Source organism: Nicotiana tabacum, chromosome 22 (assembly GCF_000715075.1).
Source record: "Nicotiana tabacum cultivar K326 chromosome 22, ASM71507v2, whole genome shotgun sequence".
Classification (NCBI taxonomy): Eukaryota; Viridiplantae; Streptophyta; class Magnoliopsida; order Solanales; family Solanaceae; genus Nicotiana; species Nicotiana tabacum.
The window spans coordinates 89,576,014-89,603,967 of NC_134101.1; positions in this window are offsets into that span (position 1 = coordinate 89,576,014).

The window sequence follows — 27,954 nt, forward strand, 5'->3', positions numbered from 1 at the left end:
TACTTGATAGGCGATCTGATTGAGTATATACTCTTATAATAATGAGTTTAAGTTTTATGCATTATGTGTGATAGTAGTTCATACATAATAGTAGTTAATATATTAGAAGGTTGGTACTTGGGGTGGATGTATTGTATTACAGATGGGTTCAATTGAACCCATAACTTTCGGCAGGGAGCTAGAATCTACATTAAAAATTCAATAAAATTTTAAAAATAGTAGATATGAACCCATAACTTTAAAAATATAATGAGTTCAATGCTAAAAACTTTAAATGAACACGTAAGGTTTAAATCCTGTATATGTCTCTGGTTGATACTATTTTTTTCGAGTTATCGCTTAAAGATCATAAGGGTTTACCTATAATTACGGTATAAATGACCCGAGTAATTAAATAAATTTTATATTGTCAATGATCAAACTTATATTTTCTATGATAAACCTTGGTAACCTAATCAAAATGATAATTAATTGTTATAGTAAGTTAAACTAGTTAGGTGTATATGCTACCTAAAAACTTTTAAACAGTCAGTGTACATTACTTTAAATCCCAAAACAAATTAGTGACGGGTCGTTTGTGATTCATTATATACATATATTGTTCATGTGTGATGGCAACGGTAGAAGGATAGATCCCCGACGTGCATGTATTCCTTTTCAAAAGACTCTATGGTGGCTCAGATAATATTTGACTATTTTAGTCCAAATGAATTATGACTGAATTTGAGGATTAATTCATTCCCTTCTCACCGTGGAATCTGTTATACTTGAGAATTCTCTCGACCCACGTTTGTAGAAACATTCTTACTCCCTCCGATTCACAATAAGTAATCAATTTGTTTTTTTATTTTGGTTCAAAATAAGTGTCCAGTTATATAATCAAGAAAGAATTCAATTTGTTTTTACAAAATAACCCTTATGTACATATCCCTAAAAAGTTTTCTTACTCCTCACATTAAATGTTTAATTAGGGATAGTTTAGTCATAGCAGATATTTTGTATAGAATTTAGTATTTTCTTAATAGGCGTGTTAAAAGCAAATTGGACACTTATTGTAAGTATTATTTTAAACCGTACTAATTAATAGTAAGACTGTTAGGTGTTGACTGTTTCGAAGATACTTTAAGAAGATGCATGATTTGTAGAATAATTGAAATATTGTAAGGGGTCGTTTGGTAGCCCATTAGGGAAAAAGTTATTCATGTATTAGCGGTAATTGTTTAACCAAAAATCTGAGTCTTTGGTCAAGGCTATAAAGAAATTCGGGTTACTGATAATCAGGAGACGAAAACAAAATACTTTTGAGAATGATGGTAAAGCAGTAAATAGTTTTGTATTTCAGTAAGATCCCAATAATATTTCGTATATTTACAGATGGTGAGTTCTTCTCCTTTTATAGCAAATCCTAGGAGAAGAGGTAATGTCTTTGTCTTAATGAGGCAATTATGAGCAATAAATGACATTAAAAGAAACGTTACACAATCATTTCCTTTTAAAACAAATATTCTAACGTATTTGATATTTAATGCTATATTTAAACTCTTTTACGTCATCAGATTCGTATCTTCAACTTCTTCCGATCTTCGGTCTTTAGATGACTTGGATAGGTAGAGACTCGTACCTATTTTAGTAACGGTCCGCACCAATGTTGCTTTCTTTTTCCCTTATCCGTTGTCACCCGTGCCTCTTGGCTATTTATTGTGTTTTGACCGTTTGACCAGTCCACGTGTCATGCCACGTCACCTACAATGTGAATTCAGTTTTTTCCCAATACAGATAGTCCCCCCACTTTCCATTTATTTATCAAGTAAATAATTGGGAAGTGGATTTTCATAAAATGGGAATTTTTGCCGTAATTAATATTATGACAAATACTGACGCTTCAATTGTCCCTTCCATTTAATGCTTTACATACGTGTCACCTTCTGATTGATTCTGCAATTCTACCCCCTTTTTTCGAGACTTCTTCATTCACACTATTCACGAAATGATAGTTGCCTTTATTATAGGCTTTCCTTCATTGCACTTCTAAGTTTGACGGTTGTCATTATAAGCATTTTAACCCTCTTTCGTTTACCCTCTTCTTCATAGATCTTCAACAAGCAATTTCTTACTTACTTGTATTTTCTCTCCCTTTTAGTACATCCTTCTTCAACAATGTCATCTCCAAACCCTAACCCTAGAAAGTTCCAATTCTTGATCACTTCCCCAATGCCCCTACAAGACATAGGAGAGGCAGAGGAGGTAGGCTTCGGAGCTTGGGCCTAGGGTCCGCTCGTGATGGTTTATCTTGTCCTGCTTCTTCTTCTCCTAATATCGGGAGTTCTATTCCGAAGGCCCCTTCTTCTAAAGGTAAAGAAATCCTTGATTCTTCTCAAGAACCTTTAGTCGATGAAATTGTTCCCAGTGATTTGTCTTTTGGGAGTGATAGAACGTCTCTTCAAAGGCAAATTGCAAATTTAGAAAAAGCTGACACTTATCCTTCATTAGTAACCGAGCTTACAATTCGTACAATCAGAAGGGATTGTAACTGGAGCAATAGTCTACGAATGTCAATTCCTTCCCCAAATCAAAGAATTTCTTCCTTTAGAGATGGTTATTCTTTCGTTTATACTTTCCCATTTACTTTGGGTTTTAATCATCCGGTTGACCCAGTCATTATTAACTTTTGTCGTTTCTTTAAAATCTGTTTGGCCCAAGTCGGTCCCCTAGTGTGGAGAGCAGTGGCTTATCTGAGATACTTATCTACCAAAGCCAATGTTGACTTCACTCTTTCTCACCTTATTCATTTATACCATCCCAATTTAATGCGCCATGGGGTTTTTACCTTAACTGCAAGAAGCAAAAAGGTTTCGGTAAATCCTGAAGATGACAGGGATCGTGGATGGTACACCCGTTACGTTGCTGTACGTACGGTGGACTTGCTTGGTGAAACAAATATTCCCTTCCCAGAGTAGTGGAATTTTGCACGTAAATTTCCTTTTATTTACCACACCTATTTTTGAGAATTCTGATTCTTTTTCTCACTTCGTCTCTTTTTGGTTTTTTGTAGCAACCATGGAAGATGTGGAACTTATTCCTAACTTCCGTGGTTGGGTAGATTCAATTTTGAAGATTGCTCCTAAGGATCAAAGAACTTGGAAATCAATTTCTTCTTTACATGGCTGGAAGGTGAAAACACATGGTATGTCCCTTTTTACACGTTTTTTTTCTTTTTACATGTTAAGCACCTTTTTCTCAATGTTGATTATGTATCCTTCTTTTAATCAAGGATTTGGTGTTAGAGGAATGACAGCTGAAGTAGCTATGACCATTCGCATGTCTGCTAATGCTGCACTTGATTTGAACAAAGTTCGAGCTTCGCTTCCCAAAAGGAAAGCTATAGGAGAAATTTTTGAGAATGAGGAAGAGGAAGATACCTCTTTAATTGCCAGTCCAAGAGTTAGGAGACGAGTCATTAATAGTGATGAAATTGAGGATACCCCTGCTCAAACTTCGTCCACCGAGCCTGTTTTGACTCATTCTGACGAGGACACCATGCCAAAAGATACTAATGAATTAACTCAGCGTCTTTTTGATAGTGGTTTTGAGAGTGGCGAGCCCGGCCCTGTTTTTGATGAAGCTCCTCTCTCCTCATTCGTTCCTATTTCCTCCATTCCTTTGCCAGTTTCAACTGGACCTGCTTCCGTTCCTGTGTCAGTTTCTTCATCTTCTCCTTCCATCCCTTCTTTGACTCTTATGGCTCCTATTGTTGTGCTTTCCTTTTCTACTACTCCTCCTTCTATGGCTCCTCCTCCCTTCGTTCAGCATACAAAGGCGGGTTCTAGCAGTAGAATCATGGCTATGAGAAGTGTTACTCTTGAAGTTCCTGCCAACCATAGCCTTTTGAGAAAGAATGGTAGAGCTGATGTTTGGCTCGAACCTCTAATCAGTGATATTGAGAAGAAGAAGATGGAGAGCCACAGTTGCCTGACTCTGATGAATGACATAGTTCATTCTATTTTGAAGGTATTTTTCCTTTACCAACAAGTTTTTTATTTTCGATCTACAAATCCTCATTTCTATGAGTTGTCTCTATAGGCTAACCTTATTGGTACCGAATTGATGGGAAGAATTTCCCTTCTGGAAAGAAAAACCCGTGAGTCTAAAAAATCTATCCATGAGGCCGAGGAAATAGCCAGGGGAGCCCAGCTTGAAGTAGCTAATTGGAAAGAACAGTTTGAGAATGCTTTGGGGATCATAGAGGAGTTGCAAGAAAGTAGAAATCTCCTGGAGCAGCAAAAGCGTGGTTTGACTTCTGAACTAGCGACTGCCAAGGCTTCTTCAAGCCAATTTAAAAGAGATAAAGAGCTTTTGGAGTGCTCAATGTCAGAACAATTATCAAAGGCTAGTGAAGAAGTCAGGGAGCTTAAGGCACTTTTAGCCAAGAAAGAAGAATATGCAGGAGAATTAGTGCAAAGCTTGACTCAAGCTCAAGCTGACTTACATACCTCCTCTGACGAGATTCGAGCTTTGAAGAGCTCTCATGCCTCCCTTGAAGCTTCCCTTGATTCCCATTTAGCTGAACATCAAATATTGAAGAATGATCTTGCTATGTGGGAAAGGGAGTATGGACTTCTGGAGGAGAACTTCAACATAGAGGTGAGTTGGGCTTTCCTGAAATCTCGCCGTGATGCTCTGATGGAAGCTGCTCAGGAAAGCTTCGATTTGCAATCTGAATTAGCCAAAGTCTTAGACACTATCGAGAAAAGTCAACAACCTGTTGATACTCCTTCTCCTGCACTTGAAGCTCCTGGAACGGAAGAGCTTTTAAATGAAGAAGTGGCTACTGCAGCAATTGAGGTTGCAATTCCGGCTCTAGAGGGTGAAACTTCTATGACACATTCCATGGAAGCTGAAGCTCCTGTGATTCTTGCTCCCCTCGGTGATTTCAATATTCCAAGCCCAATTAAAATTGCTCTTGAAAATGAAATTGCAACTTCTGATGTTCCAACCCCTTCAGTGACTAGCTGAAAATGAAATTGTTGTTTTTGTTTTTATTAATTGGTGGTGTTATCCCTTGGCAACTTTAAGGGATCTTTTAACGAAGTCCCCAGTTATCATAATGGGGCATTTGTAAAAAACAAATATTTTGCTGACTAAGTTTGTACTTAGTCTTTTATATTAAGACGTTTTTATTGGTACTTCTGTATATTTTATTCTTGCCCATTTATCTAGGACTTATAGAATAGCTTAGCATTTTTATTCTTTTAAAATGCTTTATGATTCTTCTCATGGATTATCAACATGAGGCTTATAAAAGAGGGCCCTTTTATTTTATCGACACTTAATATAGAAGACATCTCAACTTCATAATGGTGTTTATAATACGATGAAAGAAATAGGAATACACACGTTTTGTATGAAACAACTTTGGCAAGTTTCTATTCATGAACTTTAACAAGTGTTTGACTATTACATGTATTACAATACATCTACAACTTTCTCGTAACTATTTTTTTTTGTAACAGATTTGTACATAACATAGAATAAACAAGGTTTTTCTTCATTACCTGTTTCAATACATAGTCATGACCCTATCTTTATATATTAAGAAGGGTTTGAGAGGTGACTTTGTTTATGAGTTTTGAGAGATGACTTTGTTGTTCTCATGAATGCTGAAGACTTCGTAACTTTTTCTCAACACTTGTCTCTTTGTGGTCGACTTTTGTTCGATATTCGTATCTGCACTTCTACATGTATCTGTGTACAATATGTAGTACCCCAAGTGTTTGAGCGGTGAAGTATGAAGCCTCGAGCACTTGTTTATTTCTTTTACTTTGGCCCTTTTCCTGAAACAGAAAGATATACGGGACTCAGAGGTGCGATTATAGATGAAGACTGCCTAACTCGTGTGTATTTCCATCAGATTAATTGTAACCCTGGGCTGGGAATTTAAGAATACTCCATTTTGCCTTGCAGGTTGTGACTCATCATTTGGCACGAGTTAGGGTGTTTTGCCTAGCATCTAAAATCGTTAGTAAAATATTAATAATCCAAGAGAGAAATTTTAACATGGTGATACCTGACCGTAGGTACTTTCTCAAAAGTAATATCTTTTTAAGTGGACGGCATTCCAATGTGAGGGTAAAATTTGTCGTCCATTGTCTCCAACTGGTATGCTCCTTTTCCCGCAATGTCACGGACTTTGTACGGTCCTTCCCATGCTGGACTTAGCTTTCCTGAGTTAGCAGCCTTTGCAGATTGGAACACCTTTTTAAGCACGAAGTCCCCAATTTTGAAAAATCTGAGGCGTTTTTTCCTATTGTAATATCGTTCAATTACTTGCTTTTGTGCTGCCATCCTTATCAATGCAGCTTCTCTTCTTCCTTAAAGTAAATCAAGGTTGAACCGCATCTCTTCATCATTAGATTCCTCCGTTTCCTGATCGTACCGTGTGCTTGGCTTACCTATTTCAACTGGAATTAAGGCTTCCGCACCATAAACCATTGAAAATGATGTTTCTCCAGTGCCTGTTTTGGTCGTTGTACGATAAGACCATAATACTCCAAGTAACACCTCAGGCCAATTACCTTTTGAATCCTATAACCTCTTCTTCAAGTTGTTGATAATGACTTTGTTAGTAGATTCCGCTTGTCCATTACCTACTGGATGGTATGGTGTAGACGTTATCCTTTTGATCTGCCAACTTCGAAGAAATTCTATGATTTGAGCTCCAATGAATTGTGGTCCATTGTCACACACGATCTCCTTTGGTGCTCCAAAGCGGCATATTATATTTCGCCATATGAAGTCTTTAACTTCCTTCTCTCGTACCTGTTTAAATGCCCCTGCTTCTACCCATTTAGTGAAATAATCTGTAAGTACAAGTAGAAACTTTACCTGACCTTTTGCTTGTGGAAGTGGACCTACGATATCCATTCCCCATTTCATAAAGGGCCACGGGGCTATAACAGGATGTAGTAACTCAGCTGGTCTGTGCATATTGTTGCCGTACCTTTGACATTTATCACATTTGGACACGAAACTGGTTGCTTCTTTTCCATCTTAGGCCAATAATATCCTGTGCGAATTAATGTTCTTACCAGTGACCGTCCCCCTGCGTGATTCCCACAATGTCCTTCTTGCACTTCTCTCATCACATATTCTGTTTGAGAGGGTCCGAGACACCTTGCTAGTGGTCCACCGAACATCTTTCGATAAAGATTTCCTTGATATAAACAATATCGAGCAGCTTTTTTGCGAAGCGCGTGAGCCTTTCCTTTGTCATTAGGCATGGTATCGTGCTGTAAAAAGGCAACAATTTTGTTTCTCCAATCCCATGTTAAATGATTAAAATTTACCTCATTTTTATCAGATTCGAGAACGGAATGAAATAAATGTATGACTGAAGCATTTGTATCGTTTGCTACGTCTGCTGCAGATGCGAGATTTGCTAAAGCATCTGCCTCTACATTCTCATCTCTTGGGATCTGCACTACTTTCCAAGTTTGGAATTGCTTTATTAACTCCCGTACCTTTGCGAGGTATTCTTGCATTCGCGTCTCTCTGGCTGTATAAGTCCCCAGCATTTGATTGACCACGAGTTGAGAATCACTCTTGATTATAATCTGTCTTATGCCGAGTTCTCGTGCCAATTCTAAACCTGCAATTACAGCCTCATACTCTGCTTCATTGTTAGTTATAGAATGACATTTTATAGCCTGTCTAATAGTATCACCCGCAGGTGGTACGAAGACTATCCCTAGGCCTGCCCTTTTTACATTAGATGAACCATCAGTGAATAAAACCCAAGTCCCCGGGTTTGCACCATTAAAAACTAGTAATTCTTTTTCTGCTTCTAAATGCATCCCCTGGCTAAAATCAGCCACGAAATCAGCTAGTACTTGAGATTTTATAGCGGTCCTGGGTTGATAAACAACTTCATATTCACGTAGTTCTATAGCCCATTTTGCTAGTCTTCCTGAAAGTTCGTGTTTATGCAAAATATTTCGAAGCGGAAAAGCAGTAACTACATTAATGTGATGACATTGAAAATAAGGTCTTAATTTTCTAGATGCCATGATCAAAGCTAATGCTAATTTTTCTAGCTGTGGGTATCGTGTCTCAGCATCCAATAAGGACTTACTTACATAATAAATAGGATATTGTTTACCTTGATCCTCGCGGACTAAAACAGAACTCACCGCTACTTCAGATACGGCCAGATAGATGAGAAGTTTTTCCCCCACCTTTGGTTATGCCAACAACGGTGGTTTTGACAAATAAGCTTTCAAATTTCTAAGGGCTTGTTGACAATCTTCATTCCATTCAAAATGATCTTGCTTTTTGAGTGCAGAGAAAAACTTAAAACATCTTTCTGAGGATTTGGAAATAAATCTCCCCAAAGCTGCAATTCTTCTCGTTAATCTTTGTACTTCCTTTTTATTAGTAAGGATATCAGGGATTTCTTCTATTGCTTTGATCTGAGAAGGATTCACTTCAATACCACGGTTAGAAACAAGAAAACCCAAAAACTTACCTGATGCAACTCCAAATGCACATTTTTCTGGCTTGAGTTTCATATTAAATTTTCGCAAAATTTCAAATGTAACAGATAGATGAGAAATATGATCATGAGATTGCTGGGTTTTGACGAGCATATCGTCTATATATACCTCCATTGTTTTCCCTAAATGTTCTTGGAACATTTTGGTGACCAACCTTTGATAGGTTGCCCCAGTATTTTTGAGACCAAAGGGCATTACTTTATAACAGTAAGTCCCCCTGTCTGTGATGAAAGAGGTTTTTTCTTCATCACCAGGATCCATTTTAATTTGATTATATCCCGAGTATGCATCTAAAAAACTTAAAAGTTCATGACCTGCGGTTGCATCAATTAGTTGGTCTATATGCGGTAAAGGAAAGGAATCTTTTGGACAGGATTTGTTTAGATCGGTATAATCCACACAAACGCGCCACTTACCATTTTTCTTGGGTACGACCACCGTGTTAGCTAGCCAATTAGGATACTTTACCTCACGGATCGATCCGATTTTTAATAATTTTTGGACCTCATCCTGAATCACCTGGTTCTTGAAAGCACCTTGCTTTCTTTTCTTTTGCTTTATTGGTGTGAAAGAAGGGTCCTCATTGAGTTTGTGAGTCATCACATCCGGTGGTATCCCTGTCATATCAGCGTGGGACCAAGTAAAGCAGTCTAAGTTAGCTTTTAAAAATTCGATTATCATACCTCGCATGTTTAAGCTTAAATTGGCTCCGTCATAAACCTTCCGTTCAGGCTATTGCTCAAATAATATCATTGCCCCGAGCTCTTCAATTGTCGTTTTGATTCTTTCATTTTCTTCAGGTTCCTGAATTGTGTCAGGCCTTGAGTCCAAATCTGTCTTTTCTTGTTCAGCTGAAGTTTGATCTTTTTTACCTTCAACCGTTTCCTGTAATTGCTATTTTTCTTTATTTACGGTGCTCGTACTTGTTACAGCGTTGACACTTCTAGCCATCTGCTGATCCCCAAGAATTTGGCAAATTCTCCATGGTGATGGGAATTTAATAACTTGATGTAGAGTTGATGGGATAGCATCCATATCGTGTATCCATGGTCTTCCCATGATCATATTGTAGGCCATTTCCATATCAACTACCTGAAATTTAGTTTCTTTAACAACACCCATAGCAAAAGTTGTTAGAATTATCTCTCCTTTTGTTACCATACTTGTATTGTCGAAGCTTGACAAGGTGTGCGCCTTGGGTATTATTTTGTCTTCAGCTTGCATTTCACGTAATACCCTTAGTAGTATAATATTTACAGAACTCCTTGGATCAATCAAAACTTGTTTTACATTAGTATCATGTACAAGTAAAGATATTACCAGTGCGTCATTATGTGGAGTTGTCACTCCTTCGGTATCTGCGTCATCGAACGAAATACTTTCATTTTCTAGGACCTGCCACACCCGTTTCCCGTGTGTAATTGTTACCTTAGAAACCTTGTTGGAGGCTGTGTAGGTTATGCTGTGAATATCTTCTCCCCCACTTATCACATTCACTGTCCTCTTGGGTGAAGGAGGTTGTGGTGGCTCTTGCCTGTTTTTCATATAAGCTTGTTTTCCTTTCTCGCCAAATAACTCAGTGAGGTACCCTTGCTTCAATAGATGATCCATTTCACTCTGCAAGAATCTACATTCTGAAGTTTTGTGTTTGTGATCATTGTGGAATTCGCACCAATGATCTGGATTGCATCTATTTGGATTTGACCGCATCTCTTTTGGCCACCGTACCTTATCTCCCATGCTTCTTAAAACAGCTACGAGCTCGGAGGTAGAGACATTAAAATTATATCCGCCGAATCATGCCTTTAAACTTCTATCATCATCTCGTGATTCTTGTCTGTTCCGATCATTCCTGAACTTTGAAGAAGAACCAGAGTCCTTGTTCCTCGATTTTTGATCATATTGTTGGCTATCTTGTTTCGACCGTGGGTCTTTTCCTGCAGGTCCCATATATGGATCATACCTTTTTTTACCTGATCTTTTTTCGGTTTCTGATCTTCGGGGACCACCCCTTTCTTCATGATGAAACTTAGGTACGGTATCTTCTTCAATTCGCAGCTTCGTACTATACCTGTTGTAAACATCATTCCATGTGGTTGCAGGAAATTCTCGAAGGCTTTCTTTGAGTCGTCTCGTGGCTTCAGAACTTTTGTCATTTAAATTACTTGCAAAGGCTATTGCAGCCCAGTTGTCAGGCACACGAGGTAGAGTCATTCTTTCATGCTGAAATCTATCAACAAAATTTCTAAGCAACTCCGAATCCCCTTGTTTGATTTTGAAAATATCTTCCATTCTTTTCTCAACCTTTTGTGCTCCCGAATGTTCTTTAATAAAATAATCTGCAAGCTCAGCAAAAGAATTAATAGAATTTTCAGATAAAAGAGAATACCAGGTTAATGCACCCTTGGTGAGTGTTTCTCCAAATTTCTTGACCAGTACTGATTCAATTTCTTGTTTGGTCAAGTCGTTGCCTTTCACGCCTGTTGTAAATGCAGTCACGTGGTCACGTGGATCTGTAGTACCATCATATTTCAGGATGTCAGGCATTTTGAACATTTTCGGAATTGGAAGGGGAGCAGCACTTGGCTTCCATGGTTGTTGTGAGTATTTGTCCATGTCTACTCCTTTTATTACAGGCGGAACTCCAGGGATTTGCTTAATACGCTCATTTTGTTCCTTAATCTGTTTCTGCAAGGTTAGTACTAAATTTTGCAAATATGAATTATTTGAATTACCTTGTCCCCCTTCCTGTGGTTCACTGGGGGTTGCTCCATTTCCAGAATTATCAAGACCAGAACGGGGATTCTCCAATGTATTATTATTAGGAGTTGGTGTGGGTGGTGCAGCAGGCAATCGACTAACAAGTGCCTGAAGAGCTTTGTCGACCTGTGCATCAATTAGCTTTTATAAAGCTTCAGTTGTAACTCCTTCAAAGTGTTTAGATTGTTCTTGTTGATCAGCACGGGATTCAGTAACAGGAGTGCCTTCACGAGATTGACGTGGTGAATCTGGAGGGCAGGGAACCACGTCACCTTGATTTTGATGGATTTGATTTTCATGGTTTCTCAATGTGTTATTACTGTTATTGTCGGTGTTGTTGTTTGACATGGTGACGACAATGGACAAGATATAGCTTAAAAGAAAAGATTATCAGATTCCCGGTAACGGAACCAATTTGTTTAACCAAAAATCTGAGTCTTTGGTCAAGGCTAAATAGAAATTCGGGTTACTGATAATCAGGAGACGAAAACAAAATACTTTTGAGAATGATGATAAAGCAGTAAATAGTTTTGTATTTCAGTAAGATCCCAATAATATTTCGTATACTTACAGATGGTGAGTTCTTCTCCTTTTATAGCTAATCCTAGGAGAAAAGGTAATGCCTTTGTCTTAATGAGGCTATTATGAGCAATAAATGACATTAAAAGAAACGTTACACAATCATTTCTTTTTAAAACAAATATTCTAACGTATTTGATATTTAATGTTATATTTAAACTCTTTTACGTCATCAGATTCGTATCTTCAACTTTTTCCGATCTTCGGTCTTTAGATGACTTGGATAGGTACGAGACTCGTACCTATTTTAGTAACGGTTCGCACCAATGTTGCTTTCTTTTTCCCTTATATGTTGTCACCCGTGCCTCTTGGCTATTTATTGTGTTTTGACCGTTTGACCAGTCCACGTGTCATGTCACGTCACCTATAATGTAAATTCAGTTTTTTCCCAATACAGTAACATAACTTAAACAAAAAAGTGCTTAAAAGCTAATAAGCAGTTAAAATAAGTCAATCCAAACACCCTTTTAATCATGTTTGGTAGCCATTAGTTATTTTGTACCAAATTCAGCATAACTAATACCATGTTTGGTTGGCATTTTACAATGCTACAGAAATAATATATGTATAAGTTATGAGTCAATCTGTGTATTATTTTATGCGGGGTTGAAGGTGGAATAACTAATACATATATTAGTAATACATAAATAAAATACTGAAATGATAAATTTACCCTTATCAATTTACCACAAAGCATTACCATTTTCTCTAGCAAAGTTTTCACTGCCATATTCTCCAGCAAATAACAATCCTGTGCTATGATATTTTTGAACTACTAAATAAAGTATGTAACAATATAGCAAAAACTTCAATCAAAACCCAAGAAAGAATTAGATGCACTATAATTAGCATGGCCCATTTTTTTGAATTTCACATGTATTACTCAAGGACTAATTTTTGCATAACTAATACATGCATAACCAATCCCTGCATAACTAATACATGCATAACTAATCCTTGCATTACTTATTCCTGCATAACTAATACATGCTAACTCATCCTTGCATTACTTATTCCTGCATAACTAATACCTGCATAAACAGTGGATAAAATACAATACTAGGATAACCAATCCCAGCATAAGTAATCACAACATAACTTATCACAGCATGACTTATCCCGGCATAAGTGTATTCAAACCAAACGACCCCTAAGTGTTTATATAACAACTTAATAATAGACCATGTATACACCACAAAGCTCTTAAATTAGATTTTCTTTCAAAAATGAAAACAAAAAACCTTTCTTTCTAAAATAAAAGATAATTATTTTTTGCATAACCTAGATAATACTCTAGGAAAAGTCAGACTACAAACATAATATAGTATTTGACTGTTATGATTATTCTGTCATATTAAATTAAACCAGCTTTAGTTTGACGAAATTACCTCGACAAAAACAAAAAAGAAATAGAAAATAACATATGAAAGGATAATGAATTAAGGAACCAGATTCGTAGTGATATGAGGGAATATTTTTTCCACTGCTTCATTTTAATAAAAGAAGATAGTCCATTAAGCAGTGACGAAAAAAAAGTAAAGCAGTAGTAAATAGTTTCCTTCTCAATAAGACTTGGAGCCCGTTTGGCTTAGCTGATTTAGAGTAGCTGATAAGCATTAGGTGCTGAAAAGCACTTTTAAGTGTTAAAGCTGATAAAAAAATTAAACAGTTACGTGTTTGGATAGAAGTACATTGATTAAAAAGTGCTGATAAGCTCTTTTTATGTTAAAATGACTTACATGACCTTATAACAATTTACACCATTAAAAACATTATTTTCTTCAAAATTTTAGGTTCTACATAGATTCTACCTATTTATCATGTTATTATAATTATAAAAATGATTAGATAATATCTTTTTTATAAATATAATTTATGTTATGATGGAGTATAAATTAACAAAAGTTAAGGAAAAAACCTTAAATAATGCATACAGTGTTTGTAGAGAAGAAATAAGCACTTAATATTTATTGTTTGTAATAAATAAGAGTAAAACATTCAACTTTCATAAATACTTTGAGCAAGCAGATCACGAATTGCCATCCAATATTATTATCTCCTTGATTTTCTTCATTTTCTTCATTTGTAACGTTGACTCTGGTGGATCTTCCAATATCAGAATCAACACGTGGCACATATCTCTCATTCTCGGCTTCTTGGAATGCATTGTCCACCTTACATTTCTTTCTAATATAATTGTAAATCGTCATTGTAGCCAATACGATATCCCTTTGAGTGTCAATACGATAAAAAGACATATCTTGCAAAATTGACCACCTTGCTTTCCACACCCCAGATGTTCGCTCTACAATATTTCTGCAAGAAGAATGCAAATAATTGAACATTTCTTATGTCCATTTGGTGCTCGCAATTGTCGTGTCGCGCCTCGACGAAATTCTGCAAGGTGGTATCTCACATTATCCCCTTTATATTGATCCATATATCTCTTTATGTGTGAATATCCTGCATCAACAAGATAATATTTGTCCCCATATGGATGTGGAAAATTCAGTTTGGGTATACGAAGTGCCTCACTATGATGACCCTTTTGGGTCATCTTTCATTTTAGAATCTGATTCCATGTTCTTAGGCCTTGGAAACCTTAATTTCTTCCTCCTCGATTTGCGTGCGCAGTCCGGGTGTGCTTCCGAAAAGCCTTATATGAAAATTTGAGAAACATATTGAGTTTTTCCTTTAAAATTGATTTAAGTTGACTTCGGTCAACATTTTGTGTAAACGGATACGGACCCATAATTTGACGATCCCGCAGGGTCCATAGCAAAATATGGGACTTGAGTGTATGCCCAGAATTGAATTCCGAGGTCCCTAGCCCAACAAATAAATTTTTGAAAAAATTGTTAAACTGAAAATATAATAGTTTATGGAAATTGAATAATGTTTGAACTTGTTGGTATCGGGCCGGTATTTTGGTTTCGGAGCCCGGTACAGGTCCGTTATAATATTTAAATCTTATCTGTAAAATTTTGGTAAAAAATGGAAGTGATGTGACGTGATTCAGACCTTTGGTTGAGAAAATAGAAAGTTCGAAACTATCTTGAAAATTTCATGTGTTTTGGTGTTGAAGTCAAAGTTCTAGGTGTTATTTTAGCGATTTGATCGCATGAGCAAGTTCGTATGATGATTTAAGACTTGTGTGCATGTTTGGTTTGGAGCCCTGAGGTCTCGGGTGAGTTTCGGATAGGCTGCGGAGTATTCTGAAACATAAGAAAAACTGTTGGTATGTTCAGGTCTGCAGATTTCGCAAATGCGAAGTCTGGCTCGCAAATGCGAGTATCGCATTTCCGAAGAATCATTGCTCGCAATTGCGAAGAATCATCACATTTGCGATCTTTAGGCTGGGAGGGGACCTTCGTATTTGCGAAGCTCGTCGTCGCAATTGCGACTTGAACAGTGGCCGCATTTGTGGTCAATTGTTCGCATTTGCGAAGACAGCATGCCAGGCCAAGCTTCGCATTTGCGAAGTATTGGCCGCATTTGCGAGTTCACATTTGCGAACCTGTGATCGCAAATGTGATACCTGCAACTGTTCAAAACGAGTTTTGGACGGAATTTTCAATTTATTTCTCAAATTTTCAAACCTTAAGCTTCAAGAGGCGATTTCTAAAGAGTACTTCTTCCCCAAATCATAGGTAAACGATTTCTAACATTTCTCTCAAACTATCTCATCTTTTTACAAGATTTCGCCACAAAATCTAGGGTTTTTCATGGTGAAATTGGGTGCTTTTGGATAGAATTTAGGAATTTCAAAATTTGGGGATTTAGACCTCAAATTGAGGTCGGATTCCAAAATTAATTATATATTCGGGTTCGGGGGTGAATGTGTAATCGGGTTTTGGTCCGAACTTCGAGTTTTGACCAAGCGGGTCCGGGGTCGGTTTTTAAGTTTTTGGGGAAAATGTTGGGAAATCTATAATTTTATATTGTAATTGATTCCTTTAGCGATAATTGATATTATTAAGTTAATTATGACTAGATACGAGCGGATTGGAGGTGGAACCGAGAGGTAAAGTAGTAATTAAGGCTTGAATTTGGCTGTGGAATCGAGGTAAGTGTCGTGGATAACATTAGCTTGAGGGATTAGGTGTTGTTGCATTATTTGCTACGTGTTTAGTTGTTGAGTACGACATATAGGTGAGGTGACGAGTATCTATACGTTGTTGTTGGGTCATAGCATGTGAGTGTGCCTTATACTTGTGACCGTGGTGTTTCTTTATATGTACTATTTATGCTTTAATTTGTTAATTCTTCATGCTAAACCAGTTTTATTATATTCTTCCCTGTTTTGGATATTGGTTGAGTATTGACTCAAGTTAAGATTCATATTGTGATGTTAACTGTTGAAACGAGATTGGTTATTGTTGATTCCCTTGCCGGGGTGTTAATGTTTCTATTGTTTGGATGAGGAAGAGTGTAAAGTACGAAGGGTGATGATGTGCACGATATTGTGAGTGAGTGTTAATGCACGAAGGGTGATGTCGTGCCATGATTATGAGAGAGTTAGTGCACGAAAGGTGATGCCATGCCGTTTCTGTTGTTTCTTATGGTGAGGACTAGAGTAAAAGCATGAAAGGTGATGCCGTGCACATGTTACTATGTTATTATTTCTATTTGTTCAAAGCATGGTATTTATTTTGATTTTTTACTATATTACTGTCAGAATTTGATATTCCCTTCAGCACGTTTCCCCTTCCCGTTATGTTTTGTTAAATTTCTGTTATTATTACATTCTCACATATGATTTAACTACACAGGTTTAAATTGTTGTCGTATCCTAGCCTCGTCACTACTTCGCCGAGGTTAGGCTCGACACTTACCAGTACATGGGGTTGGTTGTACTAATACTGCACTCTGCACTTTCTATGCATATTTCGGTATCGGACCTCGTGAGTAGAGTTTCGGTTGCTGCCTTTAGTCCACAGGAGACCCAAGGTAGATCTGCCGGCGTTCGCAGACCCCGGGAGTCCCCTTCCCTCTATCTTAGATTTCCTCTCTCTTTTCATTTCGAGAACAGATGTATTTCTTTTAAACCAGTATTTGTAGAAATTCCTAACCATTCGTGGATCGTGACACCAGATCATTGGGGTAGGCGTGTTTAAGAGTTTTGAACTGTTATAAAATATTCGCACTTTATATCTGTTTAGCTTTAAATATTATTTATTACTGTTATTTACCGTAAAAATGGTAATAACAATTAAATTTATTGATGTGACTCTAAAAATATGTGATCTATTTTTATGCTAGTTTGTTAAGAAATTGATGCTAAGTATACAAGATTTAGAGACGAAACAAAGTTAGGGAGAGAGCTATAATCAAACCATTAGGTCAACTATTCGGGGCCTCGAGCCTGTCGATTTGGGGCCTCGAGGTTGATTCCAGGGCTCAGGCTCGAGCTATCGTGTGTGATCGGGGTAGGTCTAACAATTATGAAATAATCAACGAGAGCTCTTTATGGCCAATGATGAGCAATAAATGAACAAACATGAAGACAGTAAATGAAAGCAATAATATCAAGAGAGTGTATAAGAGAGCAAAGAGAATGCTCTTCTATATTTCTTATGGAGCAGCTGGAGCAACATAGTGTTATAAAAAGTCAAGGATCCCCTTTATATAGGAGGGAAAATCCCAACATAGTATAAAATATATTAGTGATAAAGAAATCAGGATGAGACAGCTGGCTAACTTCATGATGCAGGCTCAGACTAGCTTCAGCTTGCCTGGCAGATTTTGCCAGCCTTGGATGCACTCTTCGGGAACTCCCCGTATCTGTTGGGGTCATGGCCAACGTTATCCCTAGGTCGGGTGTCGATGGACCTCGAGGGAGGGTACTCAGTTCATGGTCTCGAGCCTTCGGGGTGATCTTTCGAGATGCCTTATCAACGAGAAATTGGTTCCTCCGATTTTTCCGTATACAGATAGTCCCTGCATTTCTTAGAGAGGAGCGACAAGAAACAATTTTGACATCCGACTCTTCGAACTTCCCGTGATGATGTCATACTGATGACGCAAGCCTCCATGATTATTGAAGCGTTCCGTCGTTTCACTTCTCCAGGGTCATTTAACATATTGCGGTTTCTCATTCTCCAAGCCATAATGTCACCGTCGATTCAGCTCCCAGAGACACATTAAATGCGCCGATCATTACGTTTTTTGAGGGCGATAATGGCGTCGTCAGTTACGTTGCCCCCCTTTCTATAAATGGGGGCATCTTGGGATCAGCCTTTTATCCAAGTACCTATCCATTCCTCCTTTCTCGCTATCTTTATTCTTTGTCGTTCACCATGTTTGAGGCGTATGGCCTCAAGGTTGTATGGCGGTACTTCTATCAGGCATGCCATGGCCTGTCTACTGGACCTTCTCCGGTCGAGCGAGATTATGCTGTTTTTTGTTGTTGTTGTTTTTGCTGTTATCATTGGCTCGGGATGACGAAGCAGAGGGCCGATTTCCTCCGACCCGAGGAAATATTTGGATTATACACCGCTACTCAAGAGGGGGCTCGGACTATATGCCACTGCTCACCTCCCTTGATTATCCGGTGCGGCGCCTCGCTCCCTTTGCTTTTCATGGAGTGAGGTGGTACTATCTACTAACTATTGCATCCCGCACTGGGGCAACGTCTCAAAAAGTGGCTTTACAATAATAGCCTGGCGAATCCATAATAGCCAGATTTTTCACCCAGCCATTTCTTTGTTCCTTCCTGCCTCTTCCGCGTCACTTTGCTCTTCTCCATCACTTTCCTCTTCGTTGTCTCCCCTTTTGAAGATGCCATTCTGGGGAATCGAGATAAGACTCCCGAGGGGATTGTGCTTGGAAGATATTGTCTTTGAGGACGCGTGCCTGAGGAGATGATGTCCGAAAATGTTTCTACCGAGGATGCACCTTTGAGAATAGGCTAGGCTCTTAGGCTTTTACTATATGTACACCTTCCTGCTTCTTTATTTCCGTGTAACGACCCCTAGTGGGCTTTTGTAATCATATGTAAGGATCCCTCGTAGGCTTTTGTAATTGAATGTTTCATGAATACAAAGCTATTTCTCCAATTTGTCTTCGATGCTTGCTATATTCTTTTATGTTTGTGGAGAGTCTAAATGCATGACTCTGTCTGCTGTTGCCAATATCAAGCCGGGTGTGAGTATTCTTTCTAGCTTTTTGTTGATATGGCCTCGCGCGAAACCTTTTGCGATCCCTTGGATCGAACCTGGATCGGGCTGATGAACTCGGGTCGCCAGGACCTTGACTTCGAGTAGAATGAAATTAACACTTTGGGCCTTGAAACCATGCTTTATTACTTAAACTCCATGGTAACCTTTGAGAATAAATTTTCTCGGAGGCCTATGAACAGGGACTGCCTTTAATCTCTCGAGGGCAGTCCCCGAGCGGAGGTTCGTTCAAATTCAGACCACCTGGAAACTTGCTTTGGGCTTAGTGTAAATAGCCTTAAGGCGCTGTATATAGATCTTGAAAGAGGGTTTGTCCGATCTCGGACGGTACCCCCGGGCCAAGCCCATACGAGTGGAGTTTAAATGTTTATTTCCTTGGAGCCTGATTCCCTTTTGACAAAAAGCCCTTGAGGTCGAGTACCACCTCGGGTCTCGTAATGATGTCATTGGCTTCCTAGAGCCTAACCTTCCCTTTGATGGAGATCCTCGAGGTCGGGTACCACCTCGGTGTTGGCGAAGGCATCATCGGCTTCCTAGAGTCTAGCCTTGTTCTGATGGAGGTCCTCGAGGTCGGGTACCACCTCGGGACTGGCAATGTTGTTGGCTCCCTGGAGCTTAACTTTCCTTTGATGGAGATCCTCGAGGTCGGGTACCACCTCGGTACTAGCGAAGGCGTCATCGGCTTCCTAGAGCCTAACCTCGTCCAGATGGAGGTCCTCGAGGTCGGGTACCACCTCGGTACTGGCGATGATATTGTTGGCTTTTTAGAGCCTAACTTCTTTTTGATGAGGGTCCTTGAGGTCGGGTACCACCTCGGGACTAGGAATGGTGCCTTTAGCCGATTTTGGGGCAAGCAGATGGTCACCGTCTTTTCCATATATATACATAGACATTTTTTACTTTTCGTTACTCCGGCGCTAACGCACTTGCACAAATTCCCGCTTTAGTTTTCTAATTTTGTCATAACCATGGCTGCTATGTCGGGGTCTGCCCGAAAGGGAGGGAAGATCTCTGCCTTCGGCATTCACGACCAACGAGAGTATGCCTTGAAGGTTGCTTCTTTGATAGGAGAAGAAAATCTTGGGTTAGTGAGAAAGGACTGTGGATGGGGGGAAAAGGTAGTACCATAGATACTTTCCCCAGGTGAGGGTATCACGGATCGTACCGATGGATTCTTGAATGTATACACATACCCTTTCACATTGGACCCCCTTTATAGGGTTGTGCTCGACTTCTGCCTAGAGTATCGGGTTACCTTGGCGCAGATCCATCCGTCATTTTGAAAAATAGTGCTGATGATGAGATTTTTTGCGAAGAAGGCAGGGCTTGACTTTACTCTTAGTCATCTTATTAGGCTGTATCGGCCCTTCCACCATCGAGGTCTGCTGACCTTATAACGTCGATCGGCCACGCCCTTTGTTGTTGATGATGAGGAAGATGAAGATCAGGGTGGATGATTCTCTTTGTCCAGGTGCGGACCGCTGCCATTATCCTCGTGGAGCTTATGCCATTCCCTAAGGAATGGAACTATGCTCGTAAGTGGTGCATCTCGTGCTTTCCCAGTTCTGTCTATGATGAAAGCTCGATTTCGTAATTGTGCCTTCTTTTCTTTTCCCGCAGCGATTTCAATGGCGCCAGGCGACGTTACTGATTTGCCGGATTGGGTCCGAAAGTTGGCGACCCACTCGACCTGTGATGAGAGCAAGTGGCGAGCTGTGTCCCGGGGCAACTGGGAAGCGAAACATTATGGTGAATGCAGTGTTATACTTCCCCTTCCCTTCCTGCATGAAGCAAATTCCCTTTACGCGTATTAATCTTGTTGTTGTAGGCATTGGAGAGCCTTTCTAGGCGAGGTCGTGCTCCTTTGGAGAGGGGAAAGGGTTACCAGCCCCCGTGCTAAAGAGTGACAACAATAAGCGAGAGATGCTTTTTCAGGGAGATGGTGCTCAAGGGAAGGCAAAACAGGACTGGGGCATCGGAGCGGAAGCATCATCTGAATCTGCCGTGTCCGCGGTTCCTGGTTCTAGAAAAAGGGTTTCTCCATTGCTGTCGCCTTCTTTTTCCATCGATAGTACTTCGGGAGATACTAAAAATTTGGGGTCGCACGTACCGAGCGACCGCGCGCTTTAACCGGGGTTGGCTTTTTCAGGGATGAAAGAACTGGATTGGTAGGTTGCGCTCGACCTTCGAAGAAGCCCAGCGGCTTCACTTTGCGGTGAGTTTCGACACAGTTCTTTTGAGCTTCGTGCTTTCCCTTTCTTGTTGGGTTTCCTTTTTGCAGGAATTCGACAAGCTTAAGTCCGGGCTGCTTCGTTGTGAAGCCAAGCTACGGAAAGCTCTGGACGAGGAGAGATCCCTTAGGCTCCTTTGTGATGAAAAGGAGGTCGAGCTGGTACACTTGCAGTATGAGGTGGGCCGGAGCTTGAATTACGAGAACCATCTGAAATAGCAGGTAATTTTCTATCTTGGGTGAGCGTACACCCCGCCTCCTGGTTCCTGAGGCTAATGCTTAGTTTGTTTCAGTTGCAAAAAAAGAATGAGGCCCTAGAGCGCCTTCGAGATAAAGTTGGCCGGGCCAGGCGTGAATATGATGAGCTGAGAGCTCGGGCGAGGCTCATGATTTAGAAGGGAAGAACGCTCTGGTTAAAGTTCCTACTTTTGAAGCTCAACTTCGCTTAGCCCGTGATAATGCTTCGGTTCATACAGACATGATTGTGAAGCTTGAGTCCGAGCTTTTGAAGGTCAGGGCTGAGATCGTTGATGCTCGGGCAGAAGTTGTGATGAGCTGGACTAAGGCTGGCCGGGAGATGGAAATCTATTCAAAGGATGTTGCCAATGCTCAAGCTAAGCTGAGAAGGGTCATCGGCCGTGAAGGGAGGGTTGAAGAATATGCTCGCTGCAAATCTCAGAGAAAGACCCTCGAAGAGATATATGCTAGGGGCTTCGCCCTCTTAGAGGAATTGGCACTAGGAAGGGCGGACGAGCGTGATGCTCGGCTGTTTTTGCCCGATGCCGAAGAAAGCGAAGATGAGGCTGACAGGCCGTAGCCCCCGGGGAGGCGTAGATTTTGCCATCTGTATGTAGCATTTTAAAAACATGTTTGTAGACGGAGATTGCGCTTTTTCGCACATGTGTATGAAAGAAAACCTTGCAGCTTGATTTCTTTTGTATCTCTTACTGTCTTTAATTTGGCCATGTGGACTGGTCTTCGAGTTGGTAGGAATCCTTAGAGTCATGATATGGCTCTCGGCTCATTGGACTGACTGTAGGCTCTTACGCGCTTTTGCTCTTAGGCATATTTAGGCCATCTGCTTAAGGTGCAGTCCTGGAGTCGGGCACCGAATCGAGCTTATTTGGCCTTCGAATGGCCGAAATTTAGGCTGGCCACAGTGGCTCTTACACTTTTGGTCGATGCGACCTTCTAGTGTATGTGGGTTGGCGACAATGGCTCTTACACCGTAGGCTGATGCGGCCTTTTAGTGAGGGCTGGTGACAATGGCTCTTACGCCATGGGCCGATGCAACCTTTTAGTGAGGGTTGGCGACAATGGCTCTTATGTCGTGAGCCGATGCAGCCTTTTAGTGAGGGTTGGAGACAATGGCTCTTACGTTGTGGGCTAATGCGGCCTTTTAGTGAGGGCTGGCTTTAATGGCTCTTACGCCATGGGCCGATGCAGCCTTTTAGTGAGGGCTGGCGATAATGGCTCTTACGCCGTGGGCCAATGCGGCCTTTAGTGAGGGCTAGCGATAATGGCTCTTACGCACTTGCTCTTAGGCATATGTAGTTAACTATTTTGGGTCCGATCTCCGAATAGGGATACGACTCGAGCTTATTTTGACCCTTAAGTTTTCAGGTTTCAAGCTGGCGACAGTGGCTCTTACGCTTTTGGTCGATGCGACCTTTTGTGTATGTGGCCCTAAGGCTCATTAGGCTGGCGAAAATGGCTTTTACGTGCTTAGTTGATGCAACCATTTATGTAGGCTTTATTTTTCCTCTCGTTAAGGACTTTTGAAGTAATTTTTGCCTGACCCGTCATCAGTTCGGGAAGAACCTCAATTTTGGGTAACTTGCGGCGATGTTCGAGCACCTCGGGAGGTTTGCCTCGGAGGCTGAGTAGCTCAAAGCCTGTGATTTGGAGCTGACATGGTCGAAGCTCTTTTGCCTATGCCTAGGGTAGCCTGTTTAACTGGTTCTTTCCGAAGTAGATTCTGAGTAATTGAAGGCTTGTGTGGGATGGCGACAATGGCTCTTACGCCTTGTAGCGACGGTCGGGCGTCCCCGAGTTGCGTTAGTTCGGCTGGTACAGCTGTATTACCAGAGTCATTTGTGTTTGGCCGAAGTCTTTGAGTCCCGAGTGAAATAGTTTCGGCATCTATATCGAGGGTATGCCTTTTTAGGGGTCTTACAAGTTTGATATATAGCCGAAACTTTGGGATCGTGTCTATGCCTTTAGTGAGGTCTTACAAGTTTTACATGTCGTTGAGGTCTTACAGGTTTTTCATGCCATTGAGGTCTTACACTTTTGTCACTTGGTACAAGTGTGGTTCATGCCTTGCTTGAGGTCTTACAGATATAGTTGCTACCTTATGTAGGCCTTGCGAGATCGAGTCTGCCCTCTCGAGGTTTTACGGCCTCAGTTTTTGATAAGCCGTTGGATATGGCGCTTGACGGTAGTCCCCGAGTCGTCGAGGATTTCTTGACTCGGTAGCCATTATTTGCAGACTTTGCATTGTCTCATTGAGGGCTCATGGTTTGGAGATCCTGACCCTGGGGTCGTGCGATTTTGGAGATATTGGCGCTAGTCCCTGAGTGTTTGGGGTGCTTTTGGCCTTAGAAATGTTTTGTGATTTTCATATTGCCTCATTGAGGGTTTACGAGCTTGGATTCCTGACCCGGAGGTCATTTAGGTGTTGAATTGTTGATGCCATTCCCCGAGTGTTCGGGACATTCTTGGCGGAGGAGTCATTTTTACGAAGGTGTTGAGGTTCCTTTGGAGTGTGAGGTGTTTTGACAAATGACATTCTTCAATTATTCGGTACAAGTGTACATGCTTTCGCCGTCAGGGGTCCGACTATACGGACACAGTTCGTTCGACCGTTTGATCCAGTACATGATTTTCCTACTAGGACCCCATTTGGTGTTTCTTAGCTTTTTCGAATGTATGACCCTCCGGGGGAATACCCCCTAGTGTTTGGGGTTGATTGCAAAAGAAGCCTTGAACACTTGTTGGATCTTCCTAAGGTAGCATATAGATGTTGTCTCGTTAAAAACCTTGTCGGTAAAACCTTTTTAGGGATAAAAAAACTCGGTCGAAGGAAAAGACTGCAACTGATGCTTTAAAACCTTAAGGTCTTCGAGCTGGGTTAGCATTTTGACTGCTCCGGTCGGGCACCTGCATAAGGGTTAGTACGAAATACAAAATAAAAAGGGAGATGGTTATACCTTAGCATAGGATATGTTGATGATGTTTCGAGGACCGATGCGTCCTAGTTACTCGAGACGAGGACGTGGTATTGTCCTTTACTTTGTTTGACCGGGTTTTATCGAAGGTGTGGCTTGATTAACCTTTGGCTATTTTGCGAGCGGAGGTATTGATGCCAGTGCCATGTCGTGCACCGCGAACATCTCCCTTGCCACATGTTGTTCCCCGTAGATGGTTTTAATCTTATCCTTTGTCAGGAATTTCATCATTTGGTGTAGAGTGGATGGTACTGCTCTCATGCAGTGTATCCACGGCCGTCCGAATAAGGCGTTGTACCTCATGTCTCCTTCGATGACATGGAATTTGGCGTTTTGGGTCGTGCCGGCCACAGTGACTGGGAGGGTGATTTCTCCTTTTGTTGTTTCACTTGCCATGTTGAATCTGTTGAGGACTTCGAGTGGCGGGCATGATTTGGTCAAGCAGTCCGAGCTGCTCTATCACCCTCGACCTGATAATGTTGGTCGAGCTACCTGGATCCACGAGTACACATTTTATTTGAAAATATTTACAAGGAAAGAGATTACCAGTGCGTCATTATGATGTTGAGACAAGGTCTCGGTGTCCTCTTCACTGAATGCGAGGTCATTTTCGGGTATGTACCCCCGGGTTCGCTTTTCTCTGGTGATGGATATTTTTGTCCTTCTCATCACGGGTTCTTGCGGGGGCATCGATGCCTCCCAAGATCATGTGGATGACATGTCATGGCTCATTTGTTTTGTTCTTCTTGCCTGCCTCTCTTTCTCGGAACTGATTTTTGGCTCGATCGCTGAGGAATTCCCGAAGGTGGCCTTTGTTAAGTAGTCGAGCTACCTCCTCTTAGAGTTGGTGGCAATCTTCGGTCCTGTGGTTGTGCGTGTTGTGAAACTCGCGCACTAAGTTATGATTCCTCTATGAAGGATCCGATTGTACAGGTCTGGGCCACTTGATGTCTCTGATTTTACTGATGGCGAACACGATGTTCGATACATCGACGTTGAAGTTGTATTCTGACAAGTGAGGTACCCCCGTTGGCCATGTGTTCCTATCAAATCTGGCTCTATTGATGAGTCCCGAGGATCATGTCCTCGGTCTATCCTTCAATCATTGCAAGGTGGGTTGCACCACGAAGCTTTCACCTGTCTTCGATGTACGGCTGATATCTTTATTTGTTTGGTTTTGGCTCCTTTACCGGGATCCTGCTTGGGTATACTGAGCCCGAGGTGGCTCCCAACTGGTCATCTTCGGCCATGATTTTTGACTGGTACTGGTTGTGGATGTCTGACCAAGTCATAGCCTGATACTCAATCAAATTCTGTTTCAACTGTTTTGAAGCCACCGAGCTTCGTTCATTTAGACCTTGAGTGAAAGCCTGCACTGACCAGTTGTCGGAGACTGGCGGTAACTCCATCCATTCCATTTGAAAGCGAGATACGAATTTTCGCAGCATCTCATTCTCCCTTTGCTTAATTTTGAAAACTTCGGATTTCCTCGTTGCTACTTTGATGGCACTGGCATGTGCCTTTATGAAGGAGTCTGCTAGCATGGCGAATGAGTCTATGGAGTTAGGAGCTAAGTTGTAATACCACATCATGGCTCCCTTCGAGAGTGTTTCTCCGAACTTTTTCAGTAATACGGACTCGATCTCGTCATTCTTTATATAGTTGCCCTTTACTGCACAAATGTAGGCAGTAACATGTTCATTGGGGTCTGAGGTCCCGTTGTACTTTGGGAGTTCCGACATCCTGAACTTCTTTAGAATGGGTTTCGGGGCCGCTTCCTCGGGGAACGACCTTTGTATGAACTTCTTCGAATCCACACCTTTCAGGACTGGGGGTGCGCCCGGAATCTGGTCGACCCTGGAGTTGTAGGTCTCGACCTTCTTATCGTTGGCTTCTATCACTTTCTCACCCGATTTGATCCTTTTGGTGAGGTCCTCGAGCATTTTTATGATGACAGGGTCAGCTATAGACTCGTTTTTGCACGATCTCTCTAGTACCTGTTTGGCTGGGGGAGCTGTCCCCGGTGCTACCGTGCTGGGAGTTTTCTGGTGACGTTGCAGCTGAGCAATAGCTAGTTGTTGTGTCTGCAAAATTTTAAAAATAACGCGAAGGCTAACATCACGCTCTTCCCTGGTCGAGGTTTTCTAAGCTTCTTGTGGATCTCCCTGGTGCATGCTCCTGTCGGTATTCGAGCTTATATCAATGAATTGGGCATCGTGCGAGACCGCGTCCATGGGGATTGGTTCAGGTACATTCCCAGGGTTTTGTGGTATCACACCAACACCCGAAACATCCACACCATTCTCCCCGTGGTCCTCGAAATTGTTGTTTTCGCCTCTATTTACAAAGTTAGACATATTGACCTGAAATCGAAGATCTTGGACAGGAAAAAGCGTGAAAGATAACTTGCATTGAGTGATGAAACCAGCAAGAAAATAATCACTATTATTTTTAGCCCCACGGTGGGCGCCAAACTGTTTACCGTGAAAATGGTAATAAAAATTAAATTTGTTGACGGAACTCTAAAAATATATGATCTATTTTTATGCTAGTTTGTTAAGCAGTCGATGCTAAGTATATGAGATTTAGAGATGAAATAATGTTAGGGAAAGAGCTATAATCAAACCGTTAGGACAACTATTTGGGGCCTCGAGCCTGTCAATTTGGGGCCTCGAGGTCGATTCCAGGGCTCGGGCTCGAGCTATTGTGGGTGATCGGTGTAGGGCTAACAGTTATGAAATAATCAACGATAGCTCTTTATGGCCAATGATGGACAATAAATGATGAACAAATATGAAGATAGTAAATGAAAGAAATAATATCAAGAGAGTGTATAAGAGAGCAAAGAGAATATTCTTCTATATTTCTTATGGAGCAGCTGGAGCAACAGAGTGTTATAAAGTGTCAAGGATCCCCTTTATATAGGAAGAAAAATCCCAACATAGTATAAAATATATTAATGATAAAGAAATCAGGATGGGACAGCTGGCTAACTTCATGATGCAGACTCAGACTAGCTTCAGACTAGCCTGATAGATTTTGTCGGCCCTGGCTGCACTCTTAGGGAACTCCCCATATCTGTTGGTGTCGCGGCCAACGTTATCCCTAGGTCGGGTGTCGATGGACCTAGAGGGAGGGTACTCAATCCGTTGTCTCAAGCCTTCGAGGTGATCTTCTAAGATACCTTATCAACGAGAAATTGGTTCCTCCGATTTCGTCGTATACAACTGTTTTTGTTAATGATTAATGTGCTAGAACCATAACTATTGGCTTGCCTAGCATTCAAGAGTTAGGTGCCATCACGATCCCGATAGTGGAAAATCCGAGTCGTGGCACTCATCAAATATACTGTTATCATGAGTTGCTCCTTCCCACCCAGCCCATGCAAATGTGAAACACATATTAAAATCGACAACAGCAAAAATATT